Here is a 27,553-nt window from a genome sequence, read left to right on the forward strand (position 1 = left end):
TTTTACAAACAGTATTCATGGCATGGTTTTATTGCTGCTATGCAGTTTATATGCAATCAAAGGAATAGTTCTTAGTTTTTTCTCATAAGCTCCTACTGGTTACTCCTCACCAGCAACACCAGTGCTCATATACAAACTCAAGTCTTTCGTTATTTTTCGGCGCTTGAACTGTTGGCTTTTTAAACAAATTTCAATTCAGTTCAATTTGTTTATATAGTGCCAAATCACAGCAATATTGAAGGTGTTTCATGACGCTTTCCAATTAGAGCAGGTCTAGACCAAACTCTTTAATTAGATTTTTAGAGAGACCCAACAAAACCCAAAAAAAACTCCCATGTTCAAGCCCCTCGGTGACAGTGGCAAGGAAAAACTTCCTTTTAGAAGGCAGAAACCTCACAGCAGACCCTGGCTCAATGTGGGCAGCCATCTGCTTTGACCGGCAAAAAATAAAATACTTTCAAGAGAACTCTAAAACAGCATTCAAGCATTGGAAATACCTGGAAGTATTGTTTGTTTGACAAGCACCCAACCCGTGAGGTGCATCTTCTGGCCACAAGACTCCCAGTGAGTCCATGCATCAGCATCACGAATGGTGAGTCATTCATACAGCGTTCTGTCAACAATCTGAGCGCATACCTGTTAAAAATATCTCCACATCCCTCCATGCTTATGACCCCAGAAAATGTGTGTGCTGCCAACTTAAAGAGTGAAGAATATGCCATATAATGTATGTCACAAGAAACAGTCTTGTTTAGCTCTATGGCTCATTTTTCTGGAATTTTTAGTCTGTAGGAAATTCATAATGTTAGCAATTCAATAAATTTAGATCACTGTGCAGCCACATTAACATTTTGAAGAGCATGGTGCAAGCAACAAATGGATTATACAGATGAAAGCATATTTCAAGCCTATTTAATTTAAAAACTGCATCATTAATGCACAATGCAGAAACACATTTGGAGCTCAAACTTTAAGAAACTAACAAGATGGCACCAAGCTTCATAAGAAACCGCAATTTTCTTTACTCAGCTGTCAGTTAGCCAGGACAAGAGGTGCACAATTTTTACGTCTGGCAAAATACACAAAATGTATTACAACTTGTGCACTGCGCAGGTGCACAACGTGTTTCAGGACCTTAAGTCTTTCATTGCACTCAGCTGTGAGAAAAACCTCAAATGTGTTTTTTCGATCATATTTCTGTAATGCAACTGCCTGTAACTAACAGCCAGAATCCTTTGATGAAGTGCCAGCTGAGTTATCCACCGCTAGATGGCAGTGAAGCACTATGCCAAACATGTGCCTCACCATTATGTGTTTGGCTGTTGTCACTGTTGGTTGGTCCTATCTTATCTTTTCTCAGATCCTTCTTTCCTATTGTAGGAAAGAAAGATAAAACCTGCCAGTGCAGACTGGTATCATTTAAGGATCTGTCGCTGCTGACAGCACATGGATAGTTGGAGCAGAGATAGAGAAAGTGAGAGAGTGAGAGAGGAGAGGAAAGTGAGAGGAGAGGACACAGAGGGAGGGAAAGCAGAGGAAAGATAGAAGAGAGGGGGAGCAGCAGAGTAATTGGCCTGAGACGTGCTACTAATGCAGCCTCATCTTCATTGTATTCTTTCTTCAAGCACTTCTTCCTCTTTCTCTCCTGCCTGTTAACCCAATATATCCTGATTCAAGCTTCTCTCTCTCTCTACTCTCCTCCCTCCTCTCTCTCCCTTTTCTTCTCCTTGACTCTCTCCTTTACCACACTTATTCAAAACACTTTTTATCCTCTTTCACCTTCTCAAGTTCCTTGTTCCTCCCTTCCCACACTTCACTTTGTCGCCTTTGCATACAGCACCACTTGGTTTGTCTTCATCTGACACCTCTTGGGAATGAACATCAGGGATGAGCACCTAAAGGTTGAAGGGCAAGAGAGCTCCCACAGGGACTTCTGTTGAGCTTTGACCTCTCGGCGCTGTGTGGATGTCTGGTGGCTGGATGAGGGGTGTGTGAAAGGGCTCAACATGGTCACAGCAAATGTTCTATAGCATTTAATGAAGATAATGAAGACAATCATGATTTATGACTATTTAATTCGTCATTACTTATGACCTTATTTATCAGTCCATCAACATGGGGATCCATCCATCCATTTTCTATACCACTTATCCGTCAGGGTCACGGGGGAGCTGGAGCCTATCCCAGCTGACTTCGGGCGAGAAGCGGGGTACACCCTGGACCGAGTCAATCACAGGGCCAACACACAAAGACAGACAGCCACACACTCTCACACTCACACCTAGGGGCAATGTAGAGTAGCCAATTAACCTAATGTGCATGTTTTTGGTATTGTGGGAGGAAGCCGGAGAACCCGGAGAAAACCCACGCAGGCACAGGGAGAACATGCAAACTCCACATAGAAGGGCCCAGACCGAGATTCGAACCTGGAACCCTCTTGCTATGAGGCGACAGTGCTAACCACTGCACCTCTGCAACATGGGGATCAAATTCTATATATTCTTTTCAACACAACTGAATTCTTGTTTCAATTCTCTCAGTAATCTAAAACACAAAGCCAAGAGTCTCCTGGCCTGATTCAGTGATCATGCAGCCACAAAACAACTGTGCACCTGATATTGCTGCCTTTATTACTAAAACTGTTACACTATACTATAAACTAAACACTATAAAGACTAAACTGCTTCACATAAAAACCCTGCAAACCTGCAGCTGGCACTATCAACTATGAAGGCAACAGAAATGCAGTGTCCTCTGTGACGCAACAGCACTAAATGCTCTGTAGCTAACAGAAGTGACACATTTGGTGATGGTGCTTTCCGGCATGCATTTATAGCAGATAGACCACTTTATTCTCTAACTCATCATCCGCCACACTGTAAAGCTTGTGTTTCCATGCAATACCATAATGATAATAATAATAGTAAAAACAAACTTTATTCTCACAGCTCTTTTCAAAACAAAGTTGCTGCCAGAAAAGGGCACAGATGAGGCTGCAAACTGCAAGATAAAACTGAATGGCTAAATGGTTTAATTTACAATATGAAACAATCGGAATGTGCTACTGTACAATACTATACATGAAGTATTTAATGGCAGCAATAACCCACATCCTTGACCAACCCTAATAAAGTACTCGACTGAACCCACACTTTTCTTCACTGCTTTATGTTTTTTAGAAACAGCTGTACAGCCTTCTGCGTGATGCTGTTTGAAAAATGATTAGTGATCTTTATGTCTCTGTCTGTGTGTCTAATGTCATTTATAAACAAGCATATGGAAGGTTTGCAATTTAAAAGCATTCTTGAAGCGTTTTTGTCTTAAGGCAAAACTATGCACTTTTTCATTAATTGCTTTACACTGATGCTCAAAATTAGGCTGAAATAGTCAGGAGGAAAAAAAGAGCTGTAAAAAGCAGCCCTCTAAACTGTTAAGATTCACATTGTTCTAACCCCAACCCACACACAAACACATGCGCGTGCATGCACACACGCACACAGACACACACATGCTCACACACAAACCACAATTGGATTCTACACTCTGCTCACAAGGGGGGACCCATCTGGAGGGGATGTTTATGTGTGTATGTTTGTGTGTGTTATAAGGTACATTTCTCTTGCAGTCCACCCTTAGGCCCTGGGCTACATTTGCTCCCATCCATCAGCCAGATGAGCTGTGTCCTTTTAACATTGCTGACAGCATGGAAAAAATGAACTCAGACAATATATTTATTTGTAGATTAGGGCCTAAATCAATAACCCCTTTGAAGATGAAGGGTAATGTTGCTGATGGAAACAGACTGCTCTGAAATTAGAATTTAATAACAACAACTTCCGATTTCCTCGACAAGAAAAAAAGTCCTCATCATGTACCTGTGAAAGTGTGTGCTTCAGTGACTGACGGATGTAGTGTACTACAAAGAATGTATGTGTGTATTAATGCGTGTGTCACTTGCTGCTGAAGACGTATACACAGCCCTGCTGAATAGCTGGCCATATGTGTATTTAGGGTGCTTTTTCAGCTGTCACCTTCCACACTCTATTACCTAATAAAATTGTTGCTGTTTGTGCTCAGCCCTTCACTGTAAAGGATTATTTCATATTCACATGATGTGTTTGTGTATGCAAATATGTCTGGAATATTGTTTGTGTGGGGGCCAAGCAATGTTAATCAGATGTTTACAAGCATGCATAGTAAATGTCTTTGCAAGCAAAGGTTGAGAATTTCTGCACAAGTCTGAGGAGAACATATTACCTAATTTCTGAATGAAACCTCTTTTTAGATATGACTTTAGATATGACATGACTTTGGGTTAGTGTACCTGCCCTTTGTTGCTATATTGCTACCTCTGGGTATCACAGTATATTCCTCGAATGAAAAGTGTGATTTCAAACTTAAATATGTTCTCCATATTTACTATTATTATTCTTATTAAATGAGAAGGACTTGATCAGAGTTTTTAACGTCATGAAAACTACATAGGCTCCCAGTGACATAAACGAGTCATGCATTCACTGAAAGCAAATACAGTTCCTCAGAACTTAAAACATTCAAGATGCTAGCAAAGAAAACAGGTTGTGTTGAATGATCTGAATGGGACCCTACAATTACCCACAGTACAGCCCCCACACCAAGTATATTTTCATACTTTTTTCCAAAGCTAATTGCTGGAAAAAAAACTGTGCTGTCAAAGATTACAGCAAATCTCCATAGCCATAAAATGCCTCTAATTTTTTTCTTTAAAAAAAGCTATTGCCCACCCACCATGCCAGGCCATCCACACATTTCCACCTCAGTGGTACACACCAAACAACTTCTCTCTACCCTGCAGGAAACAGTTGCTGATGTGCCTCTATTTCCATTCCGATTCCCATTTGCTTTCAAGTGCCACTACTTCCCATGTCTACGAGTCTGTCCATCTCCCTAGGGGGCACATACATATCCTGAGCCTCCCTCTATTACTCTCCTCGTTTCTTTCTTCAGACACTTTCTTAAAGGTCAGATACCTACAGGGCCGTAAAGATGCAGCGAGGTCGAAAAAGGGGTTGTCGTACCTTCAGCTCATAAACAGCCCAATCACAACCTGGAGAACAAATAATACAACGGTCAGATCAATTGGTCAAGTGGATTCAGCCATGGCCATCATCAGCTTAAATGGATGCATGGTTGCATAGATGAATGATTAGCTCAGCTGGTCATGCATACGTGCGATCTGATTTGATTGCATACTGAGTGCATTTGCGCTTATAGATTTATTTGTGTGTGTGTGTGTGTGTGTGTGTGTGTGTGTGTGTGCAGGCATGTAAGGAGACTGCAATTTTCTTCTGAGGGGCCATTACAGTAATGTGCAGCCAGAAAAGCGAGGCAGTGCAACAGCAGTATGGTGGAATATTGAAATGTTCAGTCTTTGTTCAGACAACTCCTTTTTTGTTTTTGTGTTGTATATACAATATGTATATATATATATGTATATAACGTTTATCTGTGTGTCTGTGATTTGCCAATTTATGGGTGCATTGTTGGGTTCTTCTCCACCAGTTAACACTGTGCATCCCCCTTGAGAGCATGTGATCATTCTCCAGTATCTTTTTACTGTTATCTATTCCCTTTGCATCCGCTCTTCAACCTCGTACCTTTTGTTTTATCCTTTCGGCCCTCTCTTTTTATACCATAGTTATCAGTTTTATCATTCCATCCACCTTTTTCCTCCCATTGCATTTCCACATCTACAGCTCTGTTCTGTTTACCATCGCTGTCTAGTTTCTATCTTCTCTTTCTCATCCCTTCACGCCCTCCAGCCAATTTCCCCACAGTCCCCTTTCCAACATCTAGTTTTCTCTCTATATCACCGCTGATCTACCTTTCATGCTGGGCTCCTACACGGTCTGACGCCCTCCCTCTGTGTTTATGCTGCATGTGTGTTATTTGTATCCCCTACCTGCCATAGTGAAACTCATTGCTTTGTGTAAGGCCCCAATGGCCCCACCCAAACCACTCACTATGCTGGCTGTCACAGGGGCCAGGCCACTGAAGATTACACTTCACTGAGCAAGTAGCCTCTCTACAGGCCTATTCCCAGCAGATGTGGCTAATGCAGCCTATTATCACTGTGCCCCCATGCTTTCTCTTCACGCCTCTTTTTCCACTCCATTTTATTCTTTTATTTAAAAATACAATCTTTTATGTGAAGATGGGTCATCTCTTGTAAAAGCAGATTGCTTGTTTTTTTGCCCTCCTTTCATCGTGTTTCAGTGTAGTGTACAATATTATCACCTGCGGCCACGTGTATGTATATCCATTCTTTTATATCATTTTTTTTGGTTTGCTACACACCATGTCATGGTAATGGTGTGTGTCATCTTCTGCATACTACAACCATACCAGCGCAGTCACATAGAGCTGAAAAATGAAAAAAATTGTATCCATTTACCAAGAGAAAAAGAACATACACAACTGAAAAGGATCCATTGAGCGCATGTTCTTCTTATTGTCTTCGTGTTATTGTCACAGTAAAATGTAAATTCAGAAGGAACATGTAGCGTCAAAGGTATCATGTTACTAAATCATGGTTATATATTATGATCTCAGTTCTGTGGAAACAGCAAAGCCCTCGAACATGCCTAATCAGCATCAGAAAATTAAATGGGTTTTTTAAATTTCTTCATCAGCAGTTAGTAAGGACTTAATTACATGAATGGCTAGTCACAAAATTGTGTCATCTGCATAAAATGCTGTGCTGTAAATGTGATGCAGTAACTTCTAACTTGTTGTGTATTGGTATTGTGAGCATTTTGAATTTTTTAAAATATGTTTTGATAGTATGTACACAATAATGTTAATATTCTCTACTTTCACAGCAAAATTTAAAAACATATGAAATCATATTTTTGCCACCTTATCATTGTTCACTGAGGCTACCTTGAGGTAGTATGATGTCTTTTAAATACCAAAGATTTATAGGCATTAATTAGCATCAGCTAGGCTGTTGTCTGCAACAAGTCAGAAGGATTCGAGGATTCAAGGAGCTTTTTTGTCATTTCGCACATGTAGAAACATGAGGTAGAACGAAATTAGTTTCCCCGGTCCCGGTATAAGCCCAATAACCTACAAAATACCTAATGCTATAAACATATAACAACACTATATAAATATAAAAACAATCAGAATAAGAAGATATAAACAGTGAACATGGAGCAACAATATTTACAGCAGTACTGCGGTATTGTGCAGAGTTCAAATAATTAAGAATAGAGGAACCAGAATGCAGTTTTCTATTTGTCTCTTTATATCTGTGAGAACATTGCATGTTGGGATGTTTTTCTGTATACACATGATTTCCTCTACTGTTAATATATCAATATGTATGGACATAATTGTCTCAGACCACTCTTGAAAGAGATGTACATTTCAGAGTCCACCTGGTTAAAGGTCACATGAAGAAGGTTTGTGGCCTACACAAGCCAGCACTCAAGCTGTGCAGGCCAGTTGGGCAGAGCACCAAGGTTCTGCTCCCTCACATCACCCTGTGATCTCTCTTCCTTTGTCTCACAGCTGATGCTTAGAACACTTTAGAGGACACAATGCTCCTCTACATCCTCACAGATGGCCAGAACTTACCTTCATAGTGAAGGTCCTCTAACACATGAATCTGATGAACCTGATGTTGCAAGTGTCATGATAACACAAGTTAAAGTAGTACAGCTGAACAGCTGAACATGCCACTGTGGGGTCTTCATCGGCTTTGATGATGTTGTTGAAGTTGATTTATCTTTTTGACTTTATATAAATATTCTTAAATTTTACCTCTGCGACAGTATTTCCAAAGTTTGATGAATAAATTATAAATAAAAATATGTAATATGTAAAAACAGCATAAGATAATAATATTATCTTATATAGTAATATTGATTTTGGTAGTTTAGTTAGTTAGAAATAGTGGCTGGCACGAAATAATAGCTTGAATTGCGGTATGCTGAATTTGATGACCACATCGATTCCACCCCACAACCCCAACTGTGGGACTTGTTTTGACTTTGACTTTAACCTAACCTGAAGACGTCTGACACTTCGCTTCATCCAGCACTGGAAGCAATATGAGTTCAATACTGCTGTTTTAGCATTTTCAACAACTTTGGGTCCCTATAATAAAATGTTTTACATTAATGTTTTATATCAACAGACAGATTACCTAAAGGTGTGGGTGCCAGTGAAAGTGGGGGTCCCTGTGAGCCATCTGTAAGCCAAGACTCTACCTGCCAAACAAGATGGTCTGGTTAATGGACTGTCTCTGTCCGCATGGCTACTGACCACAGAAATTCAAGTCCATGCACTGCAAGTAAGAAAAGTAGCAAGACTTTGATTTTCATAAGCAATATACTTTCTGTGTGTAAGTACTCTATCTTATGTTATTTATGAGATTTAGAAAGGACCTTGGGCTAGTTATTATGAATGTTAATTTTCTATTTCAACTTTTTTATAACGAAGGTTTAACTATTCTACATAGCAATTCATTTAAACTATAGATCAGCTCTTTCACAAGATATTTATGCAATGCCAGTTGATACTTCCATTTTTTGAAAATGTACTTATAAGGCATTTTTATATTCCCCATATTCTGAAATACATGTTGTTGCACCCCTTTCCGATAAATTTTTTCTAATTTTGTAATTGAAAACATATATTCAATAGAGGTTGACTTTTGAAATAATTCACATCACATCCTCATGTAACCTTTTGGTTGAAAAAAAAAGAAAAAAGAAGCTGCTGAAGGTGTTCAAACAGTTCAGAAAACTCCAATTGTTGGCTACAATCACACTCTGACATTGATGGTGCTGAAATCAAACACACCCTTGATTTGAGGCAGGTTATTTAAGCGAATGCCCCGCCCACTAGTTATGCTGCATTGGATTGATTTCCATGGCTCCTTTGCCAGCAAGCTTCTGTGCATGAGCACTTGCTACTATTGACTCTTATCTGGTCTGCAGTTTTGAGGAATACTGCACACTCGGCCAACACTGTCGCTTTGGGATGACTTGATGGAAGACAGGTGTTTGTGCTGCACACTGGGAAGATTCAGCAACCTCTTGGTTACCTGTTGGTCTTATGAGGTGTAGGCCTCAAACACACCCTACAGACCTGAAGCTTGAAGATTTTCCATGTGTTTGGGACCACAGCGACAGAGACCAGATATCACCGCTTCACGTCGACAAGCTAAGTACTTGCTTTTTGTTTTTCCTAACCTGCTTATGCTGAGTTGATGTCTATGTTGAGTCTGTTTGTGTTGTTGTGTCAGGAAGCTGTGAAGATGCTATGTGCTAGCTGATATGCTCTCACGCGGCTGTTGGTTTGGTATGCTGTTTGGTTTGCTTTGGTATTGGTTGTTCCAGTCATTTCTTGGAGTGGCAGAACTTTGCTTCCATGTGCTGTTTGGTGTTTGCAATGTGATGCTTTGATATTGCTGCATGGGGCTGAACTATGAATATGGTTTTTCACCTGCTTTCCTATTGGCTGCCATTGTTTCATTTATGCTAAATGTTTACTGTATGTTGATTTTAGAAATGTAAACATGAGAGTCTTCATGGATTCTGCCACTCAAAAGGTATTGTGTTTATTATTCCAAAGATTTATATTCATGTAACCATATATTTAAACTCAGAAGCTTGAGACTTGAGTGAACCTGCTTTACTATTCCAATTAATATGATTGCCTCTGCAACAAACTGAGCATCTGTTCTATGGGTCACATTCATACTCACTTCATGCCAAATGCCTTGTATGTGCTGACAATCATATGCTGCTTATCAACACTACATTGAAGCTGTGGATTCTTGTGACTGTATTGTGAGTGTCTAGTTGACTGCTGCTGCTGCTGCTGCACGGTTTTGATGTGCTGGAACTTGCTGCTGGTTATCAGGTGGATTGTTTGGTTTAGATGTATGCATATCGCACCAATCAGCCACAATATTAAAACAACCTGCTTAATATATTGTAGGCCCCTCTGTGCCGGCAAAACAGCTCTGACCTATCGGAGGAAAGGGACATAGGAACTATGGGAGTATTTTGTGGTCACCAGCGTTGGAATGTTGGATCCCTTATGTCCTTGTGTCCTGTGCACTGAGTGTGGAACCTCCAAGTGGGAGGGTGGATTCAGCTTATTCTGGTGCATCCCACAGGTTCGAGATCTGGTTGGGATATGGGGAGACTGCAGGCCGGTGTTGTGGTCCTTGTCATATTCTTGAGCTGTTTTTGAAATGTGACGGGGTGCATTGTCCATCTGAGAAGAGGCTGTTGCTGACGGTAAGAGCTGTTGCCGTGGGGCTGGGTGTTTTTGGTATTGTAATGTTTAGGTGGGTGGTTGATTGGCAGAACCCAAGGATTCACGGAGCAGAACACTGTATTATGAACAGATGATTAATGTTATACACTTTAACTGTCGGTGGTTTTAATGTTGTGGCTGATCGGTGTACTTATTACCTGCAAATTCCCACACAGTACATTTCACAGCTTGGTGTTTGCTTCAATTGACTTTTCTCTTATCTGGTCTGGTCACTTTAAAGTTGCTTTTCAGTGATTTCACAGTATGCCTCTTTATGTGTCAGCGTGTCGTCATGGGTATTTTTATGAATTTTGTATATGTGTGCGGGTTGTGTGTGTGTGTGTGTGTGTAATGTAAGTTTACGGTGCTTTATGGTCATGTGAATATTCTTGCAGGGATATTATCACATATTCTTAAAATGAAACCTAAAAAGAAAACAGGGCAGTGTTGGAGATGTGGTGAATCAAGTTAAGTTACGTAACTTGCTGTGTGATGGTCAACAGCAGCAGCAGGTAGACACCGTAGGGAAGAAAAACAGGGAGTCAGGGCTGACACTGTAGGAGAGGGGCTTATTAATATTTAGAAGAATTGTGACAGTTTATTTTAGGGTGTAAGTATTGTTTACTGTTATTTAGTTTGGACAATGCGCAACACATACATTGTACTAGATTTAGCTAAAAGTTAATTGAAAATAAAAACAAACAAAAAAATAAACATGGAAAAGCAAGCAACAAAACAACCACATAAATTAACTAACAAAAGTGAATTCTCACTAGGGCACACCTCCTTAACAATTGCTACCACACAAGTGTAGTGAGGACATGCATACATAAATGAGGATTAATCCAAAACTTCCTCCAGCCCAAATGGAGATATTTTCTGTTTCTTTATGTATTGGTTTTATTGAATGTCATTTTAATAAAAATTAGCAGAGGAAATTGTAGTGAGGTAAAGCATTATTCGGGAAAGAAAAAAGCCACTCCAGGTAAGGGTTGCCAATCTTTTGCACTTGATAGTTTGTTACTTTTTGCAATAGACATTTTTCTTTGGGTTACCAAAGAAGTACTGAAATATCCAGGCCTAGCTTAACCAAAGTAGTGCTGCGAAATTTAAGTTCATGAGAGCTCACTTTCTGCCTCACATACACATGAACGCCCAGTGAAACACACACATATAAGATGGATGTTGACCCATTGTCTCTGTAGCTGTTGCTTGGACTGCTGCCCACATTGTATCACAGTTGCACTTTACTCTCTGAGGCATTTGTCAGACTGATATCCAGACTGATGCCACATCCAGGGACCTGTTCCATAAAGGAAGGTTTTTTTTGTCTGAATTCACAATATGTTCTTTATAAGAAGCTCTGCTCGGTGGCCATGAACATCATAGTGCTCTTCTTACCACTGCTGCTTGCCATGGTTGATTGATTTGATCTGTGTTCCACTGCTCTGTCAACAACAACAGCCACTATAGACACCGCCCCCCCCCACCGACCGTGGTGTATCCCAGTCTGGACATGACGGGGACCCAGCCACTCCATGCTCTGGGAATGCCAAAATTTTCTGGTTCACACACACAAAAAAATTATAATGAGGTTGTTGCTTTTGTTTAGTGTGTGTGTGTTATTATGGTTAGGGATACTGGCGAATTCTAAAATGTAACTCCTCCGTGGGCCACCTAAGGTACTGGTTGGCTGGTTAGAAATGACAAGCTGGCAGACGGCAGATGGTTTTAAAGTGCTCTCCCTCCTCCTTCTCCTTTTCAGATTCCATTCTCCCTCTTTAAATTTCTGTGTATCTGTCTCTGTCTGTCTGCCACCTTCATCAAGTCCACTGTCACCACCCCCCTTAAGGCTCAGTGCTCAAATCATTTCTCCACAGCACGTCCTCTTCTAGCTTCCTCTCATTTTGTTCCACCTCATTGCAGCCATCCCACCTTTCAAACATTCATGAACTTCATAAATAAATGCAATTAATGTGTCCATTTACAAACTTTCACTCTCCATGATTATATCTAGGAATATAGTTACGCTGCAAGAGTTTAAAATTCAATGGAATCAGTGGAAAAAACAAGTGCATACAAAAATAAGGCCAGACCTACTGATTACTAAAGGAGATTTGTGGTACTCTGTCATACAGATAGGCAATCTATGGTCTATATTTATCGAGCCTCAGAATTAGGTATTTTGAAACGTATACATATTAAGCAGTCAGTAGATTATTAATGTGATTATTCGGAACATCAGATGAACCTAAGAGGCAAAGAACTGCCCAGACCGTTCTTGCTTTAGCTCATCTGTGCATGATTGACAACATGGCACCACACAACATTCTCTGCTCATCCACACACATCACTCACATCATTATGTGCTGAAACAGTGCAGAGTGGGTGGGTGAGCGTTGTCAGTCATCTCCAGCTGGATAAATATTGTAGAAAGACATGTTCAGACAGGCAACAATTGTTGCCACCCTGGTGCTAGTTCTTCCACAGTGTAGTTGACTTGAGTTTTGAGAATTCAGGGGAAGGGACACAGAGTGGCTCTTTTTGCCCTCTTTTTTTTTTCCACCATTTGACCGCCCTCTCTTGTGTGAATATCTGTCAGAGATCAAATTTTGCCACAGATGCAAGCTGGAAAGAATCTACAGGTTGTGCCAAATGTTGGCTAGATGCAGTGTTGCTGGGGCAGGATACAAAATATTCTCACTCAAGGATAAATGAAGCAAGGGAAGCTGTTTTTTTTCTTTATATTTATTTCTCACCACATTTCACCACTCTTGCTCACATTATGCTGAACTCTTAGCAAGTTAAAGTTTAGTGACTAAAAGGCAGCCATTGCAAAGAGCCATTCTAAGTTATGAAAAAAAAAACTCCAATCTTTAAAATGCTCATCTCGGCTTGTGAAGGCAGCATGTCTTTAAATGGGTGACCATGTGAGGTTATGACTGCACTTACTTCACAGCAAGTGTTCTTCCACATGTATATGATGCTCAGATTGCTGGCATCACTGTGAGCAGGATGACACTATTGTGCGCACGACAGAAGAGCTGCTTGCTGGCTTTGTGACTTTGTGTGTGGGTTTGCCATTCAGTTCACATGGAGATCACTGCTTGTATGACAGATTATATTTAGCCATCTTAAATATGCAGCATTTTCTGTGGAAAAAGTAATATTCTTCTGTTTTCTCGTCTGTCATTATGCTGCTGCGTGCTTTGGGTTAATATATACATCTGTGTAGATGTCAAGGGAAGTAAATGAGCATAATCTATTGAACTGTCAGTAAGATATGTCATTAATGATTCCTATCTGGGCATGGAACCATATGGCAACAACCTTACCTGCATTTATCTCTGTACTCCCAGCAATTAAAACCTGTGGTGAAAACAACGCATATTACTTCAACTGTGAATCATTTTTCTTTAAATGAATCATGTGATATAAGTAAATATAACATATGGGAGACAATTATACTAACTCGTGAAATATATATATTCTGTCTTAAATGATAGCAAAAACATTTTAATTGCATAATTAAAATGCCAATACATTAGTTTGTTTTTTTTTTAACCTTTTGTTATCACCTGTGCATGCTGAAGAATTGGCTACAGATAGGATGTGTCTTTTCATCAATGTTTTAAAAAAAAAAAAACAAAAAAAAACAAATAGTCTACTTTCATCTTGTAAGTTAGTTTTGTATAGCCAGGTCTTAGCCAGGTTGAAGGGAAACAGTCTTTTCCCTTCAACTCTACTGATGTGTGGAAGTCAAGGTCAGTTTCTAGTTACTGCATTCTTTTTAATGCAGCAATTGGATGCTGCATGAAGTGATGTACTGCAGTTGGTATCCAAAGGTCACTGCTGTTGTAGCAGGCAAAATATACTTGTAAAGATGGTAAATGATTATTCCATGGGCTATGATGTTACTGTATGTGACCTCTCCTGTTTTATCTCTGTGGTGGTTGGACAGAAACGCTGCAGTGATTTTTTTTTTTTTTTTAAATTATTTTTTAAAATACAAAATAAACAAATATTTTTTACAAGAATCTACAATTAATTACAAGAATGGTTGTAGTGGGGACCATTTCAGAGTAACACTAATGATGGCTCTATATATCTATCTATCTTTTGTTGTTTTTTGTGGCTAGCGTATATAATATGTGCATATGTGTGTGTGTGTGTGTGTATAATATTATTTAATACTCCAGCTAGCACTTTCAGATAAAAGGTTTCACAGCTTAACAGGACTATATTTGTGACTTGTTCGAACTCCTCCCCTCAGGACAGAAAGCCTTGAGGCATATTCTGTAAAAGAATAATTCTCTCTTATATATCCTTGATTTAAATCTTTAATAAACTTAATGCTTTTGCTTGAATGAGCAACATGTCCTCCCACATCTAAATGTCACCCCAGTGAGATATAGCAATTAATAGAAACATTAGTCAAAGTGTTTTCAAATAGTAAAGGAGTCACTTCAAGAACATTTTGAAATGCCCTTCTCCAGCAGCCCTGTTGATGGATTTGTGCATTTCAGGATAAACACATGGGAGACCTCTATCGCCTGGGACAGCAGTTGGCTGACTAACTAGATAGGCAGAGGCAAGGTTCTGTATTTAAATGAGTGTGTGAGCGTACATACCAGAGGGTTTCTATTTTCAAAGATATATTCCAGTTTATCCCCCAGTTCTTGCTGTTTGTTGGGCATGGGCAACTTGACTGTGTCCTTGGTGTCCAGAGTGCTGCTGGTTACATTCTGCCTGGTACTTAACTGTACTAATGTCTTGTGGATTATGATATGAGATGATCTACAGTAAGCATGTTCTCTCTTTTGGTGAGCCTCTTCAAACAATTTGCACAAATTCTTACTTCCTTTGACTGATCAATCAATGCATTCACAACAGTGCATAGGCTATATTGTTGGATTAGCAGATGAAAGAAGAAGAAAGAGTCTTAACATAAAATCAGACTTTGATTACATCCTGTGATGTAGTTTTGGTACAGATTCCCTTGCACACATTCTTTGTAAGTCTACATGACACACACTTGTAAACTAAGTTTCAGTCTTATCATCATCTTGTGGCCAAGATTTTCTGTGTATTATAAATTTTGTCATCGGTTGAAATCTGCAAGGGTCTGAGTGCAGTCCAAAAGCTGACTGGATGCTTGTTTCATGCACTATCTGTGCACTGTATCTTTGACTCCCTTCTTGTCAGGCGTCTGCACAAGCTGCTTTTTTTTTTTCTCTTGTTGTTTAGCCAAATACATTGAATAAAGGAGCTCTTTTTCTCAATTTCGGAAAGTTGCCATCACTTTTTCTTGCATTACATCTTGAATTGCATATGTGTTGTTTGTCTACATACAGCCCAGCAAAGTATGATCAAGGCTTAGCTGTTAGTTGTCAAGCTATTAAGTGTGCAAGAAGTAATAGTGCTGCTTTTTTTGTTTGTTTGTTTAAATAATAAAAAAAAAAAAGTAAAAAACACTCAAACAGTAGTACTTTTGACTATCTGGGATTTTTTTAACTGTGTCAGGTGGTCAACATGGTAGCATGACACTGTTAAAAATATGGCCTCTGCAATAGATTAAAATTCAGCAACTAAAGCAAATGACAGTGACATACACATGTGCACATTGAGTTTTCAAAGACTTTTGTGGGTAACGTGCTTGATATTGGGGGGAAATTTGACTTCCCTGTACAGTCAGAGAGGCTGATGGTTGGAGAAGATTAATTTATAGTAAAGCCACCGGACATTTTACACTGCTTAATGTTAAAGGCACATACGGAATATTCCTTTACAAGCTGCTGAACTTGTACACTAATTAACGTACTAATTTTGAAACATTTCAAACAATATCATTATGTGTGAGCGGAAAAAACAACTGCATTTTAAAAACTACAATTTGTTAGGTGTGCATGCTTGCGGGATTGATTGTTGACTGTTCAATCTCTATTGTTCTCCATGACTTCTCTTTCTTTTGGTCGATAAATGACGGCATGTTGTGACTGGAGGCACTACCACTACTACACTGTGATTTCCCTCATGTGAGGGATTTGCTGTTGGCTGTGTCCTTGGTTTGCCAGATATCACTCCAGAATCAATGCGCATTCTTAAAAATGCACATTCCTTAAATGTTTGTTGTTTTTCTAAATCAGCTAGAACATGTTTTGTGACCACAATATGGCATTGACTTTGACTTTTATCTGAGTGATTTTTTATTTTTTTTTTAAGGCCCAACTTGGCAAGGAAGTGAGGGGGAGGGGGGTTTACGTATGTGTGTGTGTGTGTGTGTGTGCTAGCTAGCTTGGGGGCATGAAGCTGAGAGTAGGGCATTATTAAAAACCATCTGCTTTCCTACAGAGTCAGAAGGCCGTCTGGACACAGTCTCTCTGCAGCCCTTGTTTTCCTAGACGGCCTGGGGCAATATGACAAATTTGAATGCCCAAACTAAAAAGTAGGGGGCGACTTAACCCAAGCCATGTCTTGCATACCTCTGCACAGTCACCAAAATATATTTGAGTGCTATATGTACTTCATAAAGCTAGAAACACTGGAGTGTTTTAGCATCAGGAAAGAAATATTCTGTCATTCACTGACTTCTGAAAGCTCACACTTTGAAATAAATAAAATGGCTTTATTGCACTCAAGAAAACTACATGTGGATGTTTTGCATGTTTTCTGTCTAGATACATCCACTGCATGGTTTAAGTCTAAAGTGCTTTTAGATCTGGGAGTGTAGCATACTGTACAAACACACACTGCTACTTTCTATCATAATGAATGAACAGTAGTGTGGTGACTTAGCTGTGCTTTAATTAAATGTAGTCCCAAAAACGTATTAACAATTATAGGAAATTTAAGATATGGATATCCTGTAAATGAATCTATATACTGTAGCTAGATTGATTAGATAGATTGATTTTTAAAGACAAATCTACAGCCACCTTCATTTTTCAAAAGATTATAGTGTGTTTTAGCTCAGCTGTCACTGCACAGCTTACTGACACTCACCCCACCACCCCAACACAAAAATAGCCTTAACAGTGTCAGTGTTTCCTCTTATTATATATAGGGTCTACACTAGAATTTGCTTAACTTCTGGAAATTTTGGGCAATGGCAACTGTAAAAGTTGAAACATACCAAAATATACCAGAGACATGCCAAGACAGCAGTATTTGATTTCTTGGGAATGAAAGCAAGCTCTCATGGCTCTTACAATGCTGTTATAGCAAACAAGAGGAATCCCATTTTCTGAAACTCCAAAAGACTGTTTCTTCCACTTGGTTTCTGTGCCATGAAGTGGCCTGTAAACACTGCAGATGCAACAAAGCAGGCTGAGCCCATTAGATGCAATCAGTTACACTGAGCGAGTCTACTACCCTCAAAGAAATGGTCACGATTTGATGACTTGGTCCAGACAAATGAGAAGAAATAACCCTTCTTGACACCAACAGACCATAACCTGCACTGGAACAAAGAGTTCTGAGGTGTTGCTCAACACATCAAAAAGAAGGTTTCAGTCTCATGCAGGTATGTTCACCCTAGACATTTAAGAAATTGTGGGTCTCTAATAAAATCTTTATAATGACCAAGCAAGTGCACACTGATTAGCTTGAGATGATAGCTGTCCTCACTTAGGCTTTCTTAGTTTGCATCATGGCACAATTTCAATTCTGTTCAGTGACCCTGTTTTTTTATCCTCTTCTGTTGGCATAAACAGACAGTAATGGCGTCTGCATTTTGCTTCCCCCTCACTGGTCCTTCACATGGCTCAGCAGCTTAGCTTGACAGCTCTGCTGCATGTGAGTTCAATTGGTGGAGTTGAAAGCCTTTTGCAGCATTGGGGTTTGGACTGATAGAATCCTCCATTTACCTTTTGGCCTGAGGCGATGAAAGACAAGGAATAAGGTTAAAGCCATGCTGGTAGCAGAGACTAAATGGAACATGATTGGAAAAAAAAACACACAGAAAAATGCAAGACTGAAGTTAGAGAAGTAAGAAGCAACCTACAGGGTTGGTAAGGAAAGCTTTATCTATTTGTTAGTAATTACATTGTGGCCTCTGTGGCAAAGTCTTTTAATCAATCACCTTGATCGTCTGAAAGACATCAGCTGACAGCGTGCTTCCAAGCACAAATGGACACAGCGAACTCTAAGAACATTCATCACCTATCTCACCTAATTCCAAACCTCGAAGAAGAGTCTCAAAGGGTATAAGCAATAATGCCATAAGATGTCTGCAATAAAGCAACCTCAGAGAAACACCAATTTTATTTTCATTGATGGTGAGTATAAGTGCAAAATTTATTACACTAACACATCCACTGATACACTGGCCACATTCAGAGGCCACTAACTCCTGTTATGAAACCCAGTCAAAAGGTTTCGCAGTAGCAAAGACAAAGAGCTCAGAGGGGTTCTTATAGTGAGGCTCTGAATTTAGCTAATGTGGAGTAAAAATGTCGAGGTGTAAATTGTAGTGTTTGAATGACAGCTGTATGTGAGGAATTACAGTGAAATTGTTGACAGGCAGCGTGGGTCTCTGCAGTGTTGTTATGAAATGATGGAAAGATCTTCCAGAGGGCAGAAGGGCAGTTCACTCTTGTCACGGCTGATGTTGAGGAGGTTGGCAAGCATTCATTTAGAGATGCGGCATCCACAAATGAATGCCTCACAGTGTGTATTGCCAGAGGGAAAGGTAAAGGTTAGGTTGAGTGTCATCAGCATAACAATGGTAAGAAAAATTACTTGAAGACAGAACAAGGACATTTCTGGTGCAAAAAGAAAGGTATTTGCCCAAAATAGGGCGAGTACTTATCAGATTATCAGATTTTCATTACATGGTTATCGTGTCAAGAAGAATTCATACAAACACTATTGTCGCTATATTTACAGAAGATTTCAAAAAGAAGATGCTAACAGTCAAATATATTTTAATTGTGTGTTTTATTTCTGTTTTTGGCAAATGAGTTACAATCAAAAGCATGATTATAGGAAGAGAGTCTGTAACCATAACTGTACAAAAACAACAAAAAAAGACCAATTACATCGAATAATAGTACAACCAGGTGAACCGTTAAACAAGATCCACAAGCCCTAACATGTATGCTGGATTATTTACACAATCACACGTGTGTATTGTTAACACAGTATCGATGTTACTTTTTTTTTTTTTTTTTTTTTTTTAGTAGTCAATACCAGTATACTGCCTGCCACAGCCTTAGCTCAGAAGCAATTCACAGGAGTGCATATTTAGTGGTGACGGCATTCAAAGACTACATTACTGAGCTAGGAAATGAATGACAGAAGGTCATCAAATATCTATGGATGAGCAAGAGCCACCTGAATGACTGCAATGCGCTGTCATAGGAAATACCTGAGTGACAACCGAGAACATATAAACTTCAGACCTGGATCTGTGCAATTTGTGCTTGCAACACACACTCATCACCAGTGACTTCAGGCTGTTCAGTGTCCAGGAGAGTAGATCACATGATGGCTTGAATATGGTATAACTGGACACATAAATAGGACTGTTTTAATCTATGTGTGTTTGATACATGCTTAGATTCGAAAGGATTATTTAATCAAATGAATAAAAAGAATATTGCACAGAGGAATGAACAAATAATAGATGCAAAACAGTGCTGATGAACAACTTTAGTCTTATCATTCACCCTATATTGTACATTTTCTCAGAAGCTTGGCTTGAAGCTACATTCTTTTCTTGAAACGGTACCACTACTTGCTCTCTTGTTTCTGTTTCTTTTCATTATTTCACTTTCTGTACTTTGTACTGTATGTTCAAAGGTGTATTGTGAAAGTTGGTCATGAAATACTGTTCCTTTAGAGGCCCCTGTGCTCCATGCCACTGTGGGCTGAGATGTTGGGGTCATTTGGTTGTCTAAATTATGGCCATGTTTAGGCTGTCTTTTTGTGAGGAAGTGGGTATTTATATCATTCCACAGTGTAGTGGTGTGTGTGTGTGTGTATGGGTAATACTGGATTGTGAAAATGAATAGATTATATTACATTATCAGATCTGTTTTGATACAAGGTCATACAACTTATTTTGCAATTCAATATAGTTATATTTTGGTCTAATCTTCAATCAAATCACCTTGGACAGAGGGTGGATCCATTTGAAGTAAGACAACAAAATTCAAAAGGAAGCTCCTTTTGGAACTGCCAAAAGTGGATAGAGTTGAAATGCTCTTAGGGAAATAGTGTTCCCTTTTATGCAACACGGCAAAATTAAGGGGGTGGAGGTTAGGATGATGGATGGATGTGAATGCTGACAGTGACCATGCTGATGCTTAACTGGTATATCTTTATCCTTTTTTAGCTTACCTTTAGCATGTTAACATATGAAATTAGCCCTAAACAAAAAGTACAACAAAGCTGATGGGAATGTTATTAGTTTTAGGTAAATGAACAAATGACCTTCATGATGGAGCAAGAACAAAAGTCAAGGGACCACAAAGTCAGGGATTCATCATCTTGGGACAACGAATGTCTGTAAAATTTCATGACCAACCATCCAGTCCAATAGTTCTTGACATATTTCATTGCTGTCGCTAGAAACATACTGCTAGCAAAGCAAGAAACTTTTCATTAAATTAATTAGAGGGTTTTGCAATAACATCCAGTGCCAATGTGCTTGTGTTTCTTTAATATGTTTTACATATTGTGCTATTTGGTTCAGTTCTGCTTTAACAGCCTTTTTACTTTTACAGTATGAATCGGCATTAATGTGTACTTTTCGTCTCCCTGAGTTAAACTTTTATTGAGCTTCAAGTTAACTGCTACTTTACAACAATGCAGACACCAGACGCCAAAATCACTGTAAGACAGAATAAATTGTGTAAGCTTTATGTTAAAAACATTTGACTGCTGAACAGTGATGGTACTTTTGCAGGCAACATCAAGGTACATTCACAGAATTCTTGGATCAATGAACCTAATTGGGGCCAGGAGCAGATATTTTAATAAAACAACTAGAACTGTAGAAAAAACAGCAACCCCAGTTAGTCATAACTTTCTGTTGTCTTTGTGCCACGTTACTCTGGGTTCCATCCTGTCGTTATTTATTTATTTTTTTCAGGTTCTAATCCAGGTTAGGGTCAATGTAGCCCACTTGCCATCTCCTTTATGCAGATCTTCTTTAGCCAACCAGGGTATGTAAAGCCTCGAGTGTCTCGGATCTCTACACTGGTCTTCTTCCAGTTGTGTCATACATTTTCAGAACAGTGCTTAAGGTATTCTGAAAAAGGTGTCTAAAGCACCTAAACTGGCTCCTCTCAGTGTAAGAAGAGGCAGAAGCTCGCTACTGAATTCCCAAATCGCCAAACCTCATAAACTGTAACCAGACACGATGTTGATGAATCTCATTTGACATTAAATTGGTTTAGTGGACTCATTACATTACTCTATGTAAAAGCAGGAAAGCAACAAATGCTGAGATTACAGAGACAGACAGAAAGAGACCGTGAAAGAAATTAAGACACCATATGGGCTGCGAAACATCTGTTACCTCGGGGGGTGGCAGGGACCGATGGAGCTCCATTACTCCCATGGATAATACATTATTATGATTGAATAAATAAATAAAGCATTAAGTCACTTAAAATGATCTCAAGCCCAGAAAGGTTTCAGATATTCCACAGTTCATCTGTCACATTATAATACTTCAGTACTTGTGCTCAGCACTTTTCATCATGGCAGATTTTAGCCTGTGTTTTTTTGCACACACTGAATACACACAAGGACAGCATGAAGGCAGTGCAGTAAATATGACTTTGTCCTAAGGCAAAACAGCTGCAACAGACGCTATCTGAGTGTTTACAGTTATTACAAAAGAACCTTATTTGTTGACGCCGCTTGCTTGGCAGCCTACGTTTTCTTTGCTAATATTAAAAGCATGTCTACATAAAATTAGCATTATTATTTTGGGGGGCCGAGATTTGGGATGATTAGCCATCCTTGCAAAATTGAAAAAAAAAAACATAGATGTAACCGTCAACTGAAAAAACTAATAATAAACTACTTTATGTCATGACGCAAAAGTTGAGAGTGGGCCTTGGGGATTTGACATGTCCATTACACAGTTGATTTAGCCTTCAGTTGCAAGGTAAAACTGCCATATGTACTGTCTACATTAAATTTTGACATCTTCCCATGAACTGGCATTAGGATGCAATCCAGTATTTTAAACATTTCAGTCATTCAAAAGCAATGCATAAAATACAATAAATTAAACAGACTGCTACCAGATGTCGAAAAAAGACTGAAATAGAACTTGCTTCAGTATTGACTTTTATTATGTGAACATGACATCTGCTTGTATAATAAAAGATTAAAAATACTGAAAATTGTGTGAAGTTTGCACAATTATTCAAAACAATGCAATTAGCAGGAATCATTAACGGTTTACTAACAGCGGTGTGCAACATGTGGTTTTAAATGCACAAAAATATCTTGCTGTTCAGATATTCTCTGTAGAGGTACCATCAGCTCTGAAACAACTCAGAGGGGGAAAAATAAATACCAAGAGATTGTTAAAATTCCAAGGACTGTGAAAATGGCAAATCATTAATCTATTTATCCAGCATCCTGTCTCACAATTAAATATACACTCTGCCAACCCTCACAGGTTTTCAGTCACTGTCATTGCGTGGCCAATATTTGCTTATTGGACTGGCTGGGCTCTTCAGTTGGAGACACACCAAAGAATTACTTGACAGATTTACTCCAGATTTGTCCACCAAAACATTGAAGGGAAAATCACAACTGTAGGCTTTGTTGGATCAGCTGTAATCACTGATTGTGTTCACTCGCTCACTAAAATGATATATTCAGAAAAGAGATAAATGTAGAAACACCAAAAATAATGTGTTAGCGAGGATTTCCCTGGCAACAAAATGCCCCAATACAGTACATACTACATATCCACATGGCACAGTATTTTTTTTTTTTTTGGTCAGTACTTCAAATTGTGGGTGGTACTGAGACAGCCCAAGGATCTGGAAACAAATTAAAAAATAATGAAAGATGTTAAATCTTTGGACAAACATTTGTCTTTCTTTGGTTAAGTTCCCTTGGTTAATAATGGATCAGACTGACTTGAGGCAGTCAAAACATTTTCCATCATTGATGCACACCTTTGTGTTAACAATGATGGGCAGCTGTGTCTCATCAGTCACTCACAAGTGAGTTCCCTAGCATCTAACAATCTAAATACAATAAGAGTCTTATTTGTGTTCTTTACTATTTATTACTTTACTTATTGATTCTGTACTGATATTCTTTTTTCAGATTTAGTGTTTGACTTTCACATCAGTTCCTGTATTCATAAGTTTCTTGATGATGTCATTTATTGAGCATTACTGTTCTGCAAAGTTGACCCCTTCGCTAAGTCCTATCCCACCAATTCAGAAGTGCCAATCATAGCACCATCCAGCTTAGACCAGTGTCTGTCAGTTCTAGCTTCATAGATATGCATATAATCTTTTCAGATTTTCTTCATTTTCAGGCTGGTTGTGTGGATTTCTATCTAGTCACGAGTAAATGCTGTGTGTGGGACTTGTGTAATAGTGATTCCTTAACTGGGGAGGTTGAAAGGAGAGAAGTTCTTCTTATTTGTTGCATCATTCATTACTGAACACTTCTATGCTGCACTTGTTACTGAAAGTACACTGAATGTAATTCCTTTGCCTTTTAATTATTGTAGCAGTGGATAAAAACCTACCTACCTACCCTTAAAGGAACAGTGTTGAAGGGGAATTCTGGTGTTGTTAAACTTGTGCTCTGTATTTAAGTTTTGTTGCGTAAACGACTAATGGATACAAAATGTATAAAGCCGAGACATAACCTGCAGTGGCTGCAAAGTAATCTCTGTGGACATCTTTTACCATCAGAGTTTGCCCACTAAAAGTGCTTGTGTTTGCTACTAACAAGGTCAGATGTTATTCTAATTCTACAAATGTACACACTTCACATATTTCATCAATGCCTTTAAATTAGATTTCTTTTGAAAGTCCTTTGAAATGTTTAAAGGTAAACATAAATCTCGGGGGACCAAATAAGGGTCATCAATACTTAAAGCTTGTGAAATGATTCACAGTCAGCATTTGTATATCACCTTTTGTGTACATCAGTGTTGTTGGCTTGGGCTTTTTTTGGTACTGCATTGGATGCTGTAAATGGGCTGGTTAATTATGATTTTTGCTGGTTTTTAAATATATTTTATCCATCTATCTATCTGGTTAATAAAATGTATTCGTTAGCTATACTAAATAGACAAAAGTATCAGGACAGACCTCTTTATTACTGAATTCAGCTGTGGTACAGGGCTGTTTTTCAGGGCTTGGAAAGAGAAGCTCAGCTTTTGGACACCTGACCATTATACCAACAGGGACTTTAATGACATTGCTTTCTAAATACATAGACAACTTTGCAGCTAGAACAGTGTTTCTGTGGGTATTTTTGCCCGTTCACATAGCATTTGTGAGGTCAGGCACTGATGTTGGATAAAAAAAGCCTGGCTCGCAATCTCGGTTCCAGTTCATCCCAAAGATTTTCTATGCGGTTGAGGTCAGGACTCTGTGTGGGCCAGTCAAGTTCTTCCACATCAGATTCATCCACCCATGTCTTTATGGACTTTACTCAGCACTGATGAATTCATCAAATTTTCTACTGAAGCTGTCTTTTCACACAATCTTTTGCCTCCTCATTGACTTTTTCTAATTGAGTGGTCAGTGGACAACATGGCAACATGCTGACTGGCCAGTCAGTTTAGGTGTATTTTCATTGAACCTAATCCAAACCTCAAAAATAGTGAATTAGACTACTGCAAACACAAACGACCAGATTTATATAGGAAAAAATTCTGCTCATCTCACCCAAAAGCAACAAATAATGACATTACAGTAAATCACAAATGCTTTCATTTTCTGTTTTGTGTGATCAGTTGAAAGGACTATCACTTTGTACTCTTCAGTTCCCAGAGGAATTATCAATGGATGAGATATCAAAATAGCTTCCGTCCCTCCAACCCCCAATGACTCTTCATTCATCAATGGAGGAAATGAAATTACGGCTCTGCCAGCTTGATAATAAGGATTAGATTGGAGAATAAAGAACATTTGGGGGTAGTAATGAGCTCTCACTATTTATAAAGCATAATTAGAAGGTGTTTGAGGGGGAAAAAAAAATACTGCCTTCATCATTGTGGTTGTGAGGTAAAGACAAATAAGGGTTTATAAGTATATTGTTGTATATTGTTGTTTTTTGCACTCCTTATTCAACCAGATTAAAAATATTAATGTTCTGTCACTTGTTTGTAAGATACTCATTTCAATACATGTGGTTTAGCTCACATTTTGAAGCGCTGTCTGAAAAGGCGCTCCATGTTTAATCAGGCATTTGTTCAAAAACATTGTCCTCCACTTTGGGTCCAACTTGTGACAGTGAAACAACATTGTTAATTACTGTTGCAAAGTTTCAAAAGATTTCAGCTTGTATTTGTTTCTTCCCCTGATATCCAAGACTTTTTGCTTCGTTTCGTTGAAGGCACCCCATGCATATGTATGGTTTGAAGTTGTTTGGGTTTCTCAATATGTTTACTTTAAAATCTTTTTTTAGTTTTACTCATAATTTTATGTTATTCCAAAGTAGATTGTCTTGATGTTAGAAATTATAATGAGATTTATGTTTCTAGGACACCATCGGAAATGAGGCTTTGGTCTCAGTAGGATATTTCAAGCACTCATCTGCTTTTTTTTTCTTTATTTTTTCTTTCTTTTTTTTTTTTGAATCGAATAACAAAGCAGTAGATGATAGACAGGCAGAAAAGAAACAAAGGAGATTGGAGGCTTCAGCTGAGTGCTAAACAACATAACAATGAATTAAATTAAACCAAATCTTGAAAAAGTGGCCTCGCTACAACACATGAAATGTGAACGAGGCCGTCGGTGACAGTTAACAGGAGATGAATTTAAAGCAAGAAAAGTCTATTAATGTAAGAAGAAATACATGTGTGCTATACTGATGGAGACATTCAGCACAATTATTATGTTATTAAAAACATATCTGAACTGTGTCTATATTTGTTATGTGTCCGGGAGATCAATTTTCAGCAAACTGGTAACTTTTCAGCGCATTTGCTGGTTAGTTTAATCTTTTCATAAATCATGTAATATATGAAAAAAGTTTTTAATAAAAAATAAAATGTATCTATTTTTATATATGCCAAAGAGCAATGCCAGACTACGTAAAGTTTTTTGTCTTTAATGTGGTCACTTTGGCAGTCATCGTCAAAAAGTCTTACAGTGACTTGGCTGGGAGACTGGGAGACAGACTACATATCCCCCAGTGTGTAGCTGTCTTTCACTATGGAACACTGCGTGGGTCAAAATGAGCAATTATGGCCACCGTTGTTTTTTTTTGTTTTGTTTTTTTATTTAATTTCCTGGCATTACATGTCTGTCAAGTTGTGCCATTTTGCCGAGGAGTATGATCACTCAACTTACTTGAAACACTGTGCTCTTGACGCTGCAGTTCCTGCAAGAAATAAGCGATGGCTAAAGATTTGCAAAATGAAGAACATTTTAAATAACTTCGACACGAGCAACATGATGGATTATCTGCCACTACTCATGACTCCAACACAATAATATGTTAGGAGGAGCAGCTGTGTTTGTTATTGTCCCACTCAAATCTGAACTTCTGAAACATCTTGAAGACTACTCTGATGCGTCGAAAGATATAGAGCGTGTAATGTTTGAGGACTTCTCTTACAGACACTCTGATCAAGACACACTTCACACAGGTAAGCCAAAGTTATGCATTTATGCTGTGAACGAGTTCCTTTGCGGCATGTCTATCCTACCTTGTGTTTGGAAGTGGGTGTGCGCACATATGTTCTGACATCCTTTTCTCTTTTTAATCAGCATCAACATTGGACCTCCACATCAAAGAAGCTGCCTCTCTCTGAAGAGGAATACTTTTGAGTAGCAGCTGAGGTGAATGACAACCAGATAGGCAAGCAACAACATCAACAACAGGAAATTGACCACGGTTAAGCTGCTTTTGAAATGGCTCATTAGGCTCTGTCACAGTCTACTGAAGAAGCATGACGGTGTATTTGATTGATCTGATTTCATAAACCTGAAATTTGTAAGTGAGAATATCTCATTTGGTACTGCAGTAGACTAGCATCTTTTTTTTTTTTTTTTTTTTTTTTTTT

The sequence above is a fragment of the Scatophagus argus genome, chromosome 1 (genome assembly GCF_020382885.2).
Source record: "Scatophagus argus isolate fScaArg1 chromosome 1, fScaArg1.pri, whole genome shotgun sequence".
NCBI classification, from domain to species: Eukaryota; Metazoa; Chordata; class Actinopteri; family Scatophagidae; genus Scatophagus; species Scatophagus argus.